Raw genomic sequence first — 8496 nt, 5'->3', positions numbered from 1 at the left:
GCCATACCCAGAAGAGGAGGACTTTTTTCTTCCCAAGAGAAGTCGTGGCCCCACAGCAACCTCGTGCTGACTGGTCCTCTTGGCAGTGAACCCAAATGACAGCTCCCACCCACATTCTGCTGAAGCTGGTGTCCTGGGACTCACATTTATTGCTGGCAGAGGACTGTGAAAAGACTTCCTCGCACTGTGCACTGAGCTTCGACCTCTGCGCTGTGTCTGCTGATGAATACTCACCTGTGGCAAGCTGGAAAAAGCAGCCTGTGCAGGATGACAGAGGCCCTGCCCACGTGGCTCCCGGGAATGCTGTGCACATCGCTTTCATTCTTGGGTTTGTGGTTTTATATTCATGGTAAGAAGACAGATTGAAGCTCTGTGTGGCTGTGCAGTCTTGCTGGGCTCCTTGGTTGTCAACTGTACAAAATATTCACAGAAACCTTTTTATTAGCACATGTTGGCAGCGTATAATGCTTACGGTCCTTGCGTGCAGTTGATACATGCCCATAACGCATCACCTTTTAACAGTTAACTCTTTTTCTTTTGGGGTGCCAGGAATTGAACTTGCTCTCCTGTACTTGTCAGGCAGGTGCTGCGCTGCTGAACCACATCCCAGCCTTGCCAGTTGACTCTGATGTACCTTTGTTGGCCATTTCTCCACTTGACCTCTGCATGTGGTGTTCTAGAAGAAGTGCCACGACCTGGTGTGTGACTTAGAGCTCGTCCACACAAGTGGGGAGCCCGCACGCAGACAGGGCCCAGGGCTGCACGGCTCAGTGGCACGGTGCCCACCTAGCGTGGACGAGCGTCCGTTCAGATCCCCGGCGTGGCAAAAAGACAGTCTCTCGGAGTGTGGAACTCTGTGGCCTGTAACCCTGGAAACCACCTGGTGACCTGGCTGCTGGGACTTCGCCTGGCCCACCAGCCTGGCTCTCTTCTTAGTTCCAATAAAGAAAAAGTAGGACTTCGCAAATGCAGCATAGGGACTGGGGAGATGGCTCAGTAGAATGAGCGCTTCCCTGGCAAGCACAAGAGGCTGAGTTCAACCCCCAGTTCTGCCAAAAACAAAACACAGCGTAAATACTTCATAGGAAACACCACATTTGGAAAATGTCCCTGTCTGGTTCATTTCTATAGCTACTGTCGCAAACTAGCAGAAACTTGGTAGGTTAAAGCAACACAGCCTTCTGCATCGTTTGTAATTTTTTTAAAAAAACATTTTGTATTTTTTTTCAAAGCAGTTTTATAGGTCAAATGTCCAGCCCAAGGTTACTAAGCCAACATCACCGTGTTTGAACGGCTGTGTTCCCTCCCAAGCTCCAGAGGGCCTTGTTTTCTTGCCTGGTTCTGGCTTCCGGAAGCCGTCCACATAGCCTTAGCTTTCTGGGCTCACACCCACAGCTGTGGGTCTTTAAATCCTGCAGGGCCGCGGCTCTTGGCCATGCACTCTTCAACAGTCACTTCTCCCTCGAGCCTGAGGCCTCTTCGGAGCCTCCCTTCTACTTTTTCTTTTTTTCTGTACTGGGAATTGAACTCAGGATCTTGCTCTTGCCAGGCAGGCGCTTATGCTGCTGAGCTATCTCCCCAGTCCCTCCCTTATACTTTCAAGAAGCCTTGTGATTATATTGGGCCCACCCTGGTAATGCAGGATTTTTTTTTTTTTTTCTTTTTTCTTTTTGAGACAGGGCTTAACCATGCAGTTCAGGCTGGCCTTAAACTCACTTTGTTGCCCAGGCTGGTCTCAAACTAGCAGTAAACCTTCTGCCTCAGCCTTCCAAGATCTAGGATTACAGGCATGCACCACCAATCCAGGAACATTCCTTTGTTTTACAGTCAGCTAAGTTACAGCTTTAAGGCCTCTCACAACTTTAATTTCCTTTTATCATGTAGCTTAACATATAAGGTGTGATTAAAAAAAAAGGTCATTGTTCAAATTAAGAGGACACATTGCCATTAATTCCCCTCAGAGTATTTCCCTTCATTTTGAGCACACTGACATCATCGGTCCTGTCTCTTTCTGCAGCAGTTCTGGGAGACCTTTTTTGTGAGTGTCTGTGTTGTACTGGCTGCCTGGATGACCTGAATTGATGTGAATGACCTTTTACGGTCATCTTTGTTTGATTTGAGACAGGGTCTTGTTTTGTAGTGCACGCTGGCCCCAGCTCCAAGCAGTCCTCTTGCCTCAGCCTCCGAGGCCTGGGATTACAGGCCTGCATCATCACGCCTGGCTTCGTGATCATTTTGACCTTGGGCAAGAGCTAGAAGTTGGCTGGTCCTAGATGTGGAGAATAAGCCTGTTGAGGCCACATGGCGATATTTTTATGACCTGCCTTCTTGTTGGGTGGCACTGTCAGCAGCGTTCACCATATCTTTGATCACATCTTGTAGAGACACAGAAGAGGGTTTCGACTGTTTTAGAAAGTGACAAGAAATGATGGCATAAATGTATTCAATCCCAGCACTGGGGAGGCTGAGGCAGGAGGATTACTACGAGTCTGAGCTTCATAGCAAGACCCTGTACCAAATAAATAAATAATTTTTTAAAAAATTTAAAAAACTGTATTTTGAGAGCAATTAATGAGGATGTGTCCTTCACTGTAAAACATTCAACAAATTCACCATACGCATTTACATCACACCTCATATTCACATACTTGCTAGGACAAGGACACTTGGAGGAGGACTGCCACTGTGCCTCCACAGTCCTCTCCTGAATTATACCTGGATAATCAGACATAATTACATACAAAGAGGTGCCTGGTGCCTGGCTTCCGAAATGCACTGTGTGGAGGGCTCCAATCTTATCACTTACCCCACATGGAAAATGTGCAGCCGGCAGCTGACCCCGCTTGCTTTATAAGCTGACCTTCACATCAGAGGCCTTAGGGTCATGTGCTCCCCATGTAGAATCCTTCTGTTTGATAAGTGAAGCATTCTTTTAAAATCTTTTTAAATCATTTATTTATTTATTTGGAACAGGGTCTCATTCCGCAGCTCAGACTCAGAGTGATCCTCCTGTCTCAGCTTCCCCAGCACTGGGATCACAGGCATGTGCCACCATAGCTGGTTCTGGGGCCAGTGTGGTATACAGTACCGGGGATTGAATCTGGGTTATTGCGCTCACCAGGCAGGCACTTAGACCACCGAGCTATCTCCTCAGCCCAGCAAGTGAAGTATTTATTGAATGGATAAAACAGAATATTTATATTTAAGAGCTTTACAGTTCTCGTTTCGGCAGCACATATACTAAAAATTGGAACGATACGGAGAAGTTTAGCACGGCCCCTGCTCAAGGATGACACGCAAATTCATGAAGTGTTCTATATTTTTTTATAGTTACATTCTCTTAATGAATAGAGGGATTTGTTCTAATGGTGTTTGTAAATAGGATATCATGTCCGCATCTTGTACAGCAATTAACCACTAAGAAGAATGTATGCAGGGTGTTAATTATTGAAACTGCCCTACCAATTTGGTTTGAAACTGTCTCATTGCTACTTGTTTCTCAGTAAAATTATGGGAAAATAATAAAAGAATATATAAAAATAAATAAATAAGTAAAAGAAAAAAAAGAGCTTTTCAAACTAACTAACTATATATATATATATATATATATATATATATAGTATTTTAGTACAGGGTACAAGGGTCTACAGGGTCTCACTGCATGGATTGGACTCATAGTGATTCTCCTGTTTTTAGCCTCCCAAAGTGCTGGGATTAAGGCGTGCGCCACCATGTCCAGTGTCAATCACCATCTCAGCACACTGAGGGGGAGGGGCCAGCACAGTACACCAGGATTGAGCCCTGGCTGGCCACTGCGCTCTGCCTAAGCAGGCGCTTTAGTCCATTGAGCTATCTCGCCAGCCCTCAAACTGACTTAATTCTCATAACAACCTTATCTAGTATGTATAACTGTTAACATCATCCTAATTTTAAGAATAAAGGGGCACAGAAGGGCTGGGGAGATAGCTCAGTGGCTTAAGTGCCTGCTTGGCAAGCACAATGCCCTGAGCTTGATCTCTGGTACCAAGAAAGGGGGGTGGTGCACAGAAAAGGTGAGTATTTTGCCCAGAGTGAGCAAAGCCAAGCCTTCACCCCAGCGCCAGCCTCTCCCTTTGGCAGCTCAATGTTCCCTTTCCTGGCCACTCTTCCTGGTCAGATCCTTAATTCTCTCCAGGGCAGGTGCTGGCTGTCAGTGTGAAGACCACCTTGTGTAAGAGCTATGGGGACCCTCAGAGCCTCTCTCTCTGCCTCTACTGGGCTTTGACCACAGGCTCACTCTGCGGATGGATGGATGTGGATGCCCTTGGGTCAGGATAAACCAGCTCTGGAGGCAGCTTCCTTTCAGAATCCCCAGCAGGGAGCTGCATAGGAGCCCCTCTGTGCCCAGAGAGGCAGCAGGCCACACACCTTGCTGGCCTGACCAAGAGCTGGAGGGGGCGAAAAGCGCGACTTGCGCTGATCTCCTTTCTCTCCTCTGTTCCCTTCCCACCATCTGGCAGGCTAGAAGGAGGATGGGGAAAGCTGTCGTGGGTAAGAGACTCAACTCACTGTGTAGGCGTGGCCTTGGGTTTAGGATGGAGAATACGGAAAACCTGTAAGTCATGGCCAAATCCTGGGCATTCACAATCCTTTGTTCCGATTCCATACAAATATTCATACATTGTATACACCTCAAGCCAAAGCACTGTATACACCTCAGAAACAGTCCAAACCCTCTTTTGTGTCTGTGTACATGACTTGATTCTTCGTGCATCCCTATACTTTTTAATACTGTATTTCTCTTTTGAAAACGAAAACCCTAGTGGTGACTCAGAACTCCTCTTCCCACGCTAACTTCCCCTTTTCTCTGAGTCTCATGGTGCCTGGTCCAAAGCTAGATTCTCGTGTTACATGGTAATTTATGTGCCGTTCTCTTCCACTAGGGAGAGACTTTGTCCTTTTCGTCTTTGCATCCCCAGCACTCTCAGGAGTAGACACTCAGTGAATCTTAACTAAAGAGATGAATGAAGAACCCCTGTCTGTGTGCTCAACACAAGAGAAAAAGGTGGGGTTCCTTTTATTGTAGCACGTAACACATAGCCTTGCTTTGGAGAGCTCAGACATCCACGGGCACCCAGCACTCGGAAGGATTCTAGCAAATGTTAGTGCATAAACTCTCCCATAGAGACGCTCTGAACACAAAGAATAGGACCAGAAACTAACAGTTTCTCACCCCTTGATTTTTTCCCCTCTGGCCTGGCCAGTCTGCCTCCCTCAGCTAGAATTCCTTCATGTCATCCACAGTAATTTAGTCATAAAACTTCAGACTCCAAAATCAGGGCATTTGGCACTGCTGTGAAGCCAGGCTCTAGGAAACAGGCCCGTTGCGGAGCACGCTGAATGTGGTTCAGGGAGCAAAGCAAATGACCTAACAAGGAATATATGTGCTGAGCCTAGTTTGGGTTAAATTAATAGATTCTCGTTCTGACACATGCACAACCTTCCAGGTCATAGCAACTGGATGACGGCACGCAACACAACAGCTGTGGCCACTGTACAGGAGGAGAACTGGAGCCTGGGGTATCTGGAGGGAAAACAGAAACTGTGGCTACAACCGCAATTGCGTTTCTACAGCTTAGAGTGGGGGGCGTTGGCTGGGGGCAGCAGGGAGGGAACATAGGCGGATGTCCGTGCTAAAGGAGTAGGACATCTCCTCAGCTTCCTAAAACTTGGCTTTGTGTTTTAAGAGTAAATAATTGGCTCCGATCAGGGAGGAAGTGGTGCTGAGAGACATTGTGGACAGTGTGCCCCTCCCAGCCCTAAGAAGCAGTGTGGAGGTGATTCGGACCCCAATCCGTGACTTGCACCCCAATTGCAGCAAGCTTTTCTTTCCAGTTTTTACACACCCCACTGAAATCATTCATCTCTTCTGGCTGTCAGAGTTGAAGAACCTTGGTTCAAGCTCTCCTTGCAGAACCAAGGCCTGACTCCATGGGCCTGGCCAGGGCCTCAGGGATCTCAGAAGATGCCCTGGGGAAGAGGACCAGAACGATTATGTCTGAACAGAAGTCTGTCCTGGGACACACAGACATCTGCACATGAGGACAGGTAAGTAGCATCCAACACCAGGGCAGCCTGGGACTGGGCAGCACTTCACACCCTGTGACCTAGTTTAAGTTCAAGGATAACCTTTGCTCTGCACCTGGAATGTGGGCCAGCCCTTCCGTCCTTGGGATTTATATATTGCACTTAAATCTGGGTCAGGTTCTTTTTTTTTTTTTTTCTCTCCACATTGTCTTTTCCAGCTGAGGGATGAGGAAAGCCAGGGAGGGTTCTCACTGGGGCTCTGCTGACTTCTGCCTTTGGATTAGTCAGTTACCTATGGCTCAAATCATCACAGTTTAAGATAACAAACATTTATTATGGTAGGATTTTTGTGGGTCAGGAAGGCAGGCAGCTTAGCTGAGGGCAGGTTGTAGTCATGCTGTTGGCTGGGGTTAAAGGTATCATTGGAAGGTCTGATTAGTGTGGAAAAAGTGCATGCAAGTGGTTATTGGCAGGCCTCAGGCCTTCTCCACAGGGCTGCCTCAGGATGTAGTAGTACTTAGGCCTGGCCTCCTCTCAGTAAGCAGCCAAGACAGGAGAGGCAGGTGACACCCAGGATGGAAGCCATAGTTTTGCTTTTGTTGTTGTTTTTTACAGCTTAGTCTCAGAATGGATAGTCCCAGCTTTGGCCAGATTCTGAGCTAGCTTAGTCAGTGGGTGTGGCCTTCATGTAAGAGAGGAGAGGAAGGCAGGAGGCAGCGCTCCTGGACATGGGTAGGGGTCAGGTAGGGACCGAGCAGTGGCCTGAACCCCGGCAAATGCTACCTTGTGTGGACAAAAAGCCGTGTGCACACGGGTGCATTTGTGAGTGTCAGGGTCCTTCCACACTCACAACAGCTATTAATCCCTTCTGGCACACAGATGCGCTGAGTATTCATGACATTGTGACTGAGAATTTGGAATCACGGTCCTGGACAAAGAAATACTCTGCTCTTGTCCTAGTGTGGATTATCACATGATTGTCTTCAGAAGCCTGGCTGACATCTTTCCTACTCACTGGCTGCCTTAAACAAGCACACTGAAGAGTCGGTTGTATTACACAACGGAAATGGGCAATCCCTTCCCCCTGCCACCATGGGAGTGTGATGTAATACAAATTTCAGAGAATAGTAATTAAAGAGTCTAAACATGTACTTATTTCTTAAAGCAAAATTGCATTTCTTACATCGTACATTTTGTATTTACAACGAGCCATTCCCGTCTCAGTAGAAATTAGAAGTAGCACAGCAACAGCTGCAACGTGGAGGATGTCCTGTTGCTAGGGGAGCTCGGATCTTCACGCTCCCAATCTTCGGGTGAATCTGTGGCTTCCCCTGAGGTATTTACACAGACCTGGCCACCGTTTCCCAGATGTCATTTTCCATCAGTCTCACATCCATCCACTGCTCTGGACAAAGCCTCCACTCAAGCCTATGGTTTCTTATGCTTTGCTAAAAGGCAGAAGCATTGGAGGGGAGGCTTTATCTAGCCAGCGTGTGTCAGTAACTGGAGCCGTGTTTGAGGAAAAAGGGCAAATTGTCCAGCCTTCCCTCAGGAGGCTTCTGAACGCACCTTTCCGCGGTCTCCGTTTCCATCACAGGCTACAGTGAAGCGAGCGACTGTTAGGAAAATCCTCCAATTGCAGTTTCCACGGGCTGCTTTTTTTGTAAACCACAGCAAAGGCTGGTCCCCTTTCCCCCTCCAGCTTTAGGGGGATGGGAATTTCTCTGGAATGCTGCTGTTTAACTAGTTTGTTGCCACTTATCAGAAACCCAAAAGGCGACTTTTGGCTGTAAAGAAGACATTTATCAGGGGCGAGGATACATTTCTAAATTATTATTGCCTGCAGCTCCTGGGCTCAGGACTCCACCTGACTCTAAGCCACTTTAGTGCAGCGGTGAAAACCCGAGTACATGGCACCCTGAATCCCTCTGAGCCTGGAGTGGGAGGGAGCCGCGGAGGTCGGCGGAGGATTGGAGCAGAACGACTGTTTTGTAGCCCCATTTTGGGCGCTACTTCAGCCCCGGAAATGGTAACACGTGGCGAACGCCCTGCGCACGCACAGCCCGGCAAGGGACGGGACAGTAGTGCAGACGTCTTGGGGAGCGTTTGGGCCGGCGCCCGGCGTGTGAAGGCCCCGTTTAGCTTTGTTTAGGGGAACACAGCGCGCACGGCTTTCTCACTTGCTTTCGACCTCCCGTAACCTCACCACCAGACTGGGAGGCCCTTTCTTCTCCCTCCCGGCCCCTTGCGTGTGCCCGCGTGCAGGAGCGCTTCTCCCCAAAGCTAGCTCTCGGGGTCCCTTTCACCGGCCCGCCCTCCCCGGGGGCGCGGAGCCCTCGCGCCCAGCGCACAGCGACCTCAGGGCGGAGAGGACGCGGCCCGGCGGGCGCGGGCTTGCCCCTAGCCGCGGCTGCTCCCCGCGGGGCCCGG

At 48.8% G+C, this 8496-nt stretch overlaps 1 non-coding gene across 1 annotated transcript; it reads left to right on the top strand.

Moving 5' to 3' along the window:
• Positions 1–3216: 3216 nt before the first annotated feature.
• Positions 3217–3324, top strand: LOC111813393. The gene has a single exon (XR_002818670.1). It is a non-coding gene; the product is annotated as a U6 spliceosomal RNA (small nuclear RNA).
• The last annotated feature ends 5172 nt before the right edge of the window (positions 3325–8496 follow it).

Source organism: Octodon degus, unplaced genomic scaffold (assembly GCF_000260255.1).
Source record: "Octodon degus isolate 3935 unplaced genomic scaffold, OctDeg1.0 scaffold00007, whole genome shotgun sequence".
Taxonomy (NCBI): Eukaryota; Metazoa; Chordata; class Mammalia; order Rodentia; family Octodontidae; genus Octodon; species Octodon degus.
Note: the sequence above shows the minus strand (reverse complement) of the source record. Positions and strands in the feature narration are given on the sequence as shown.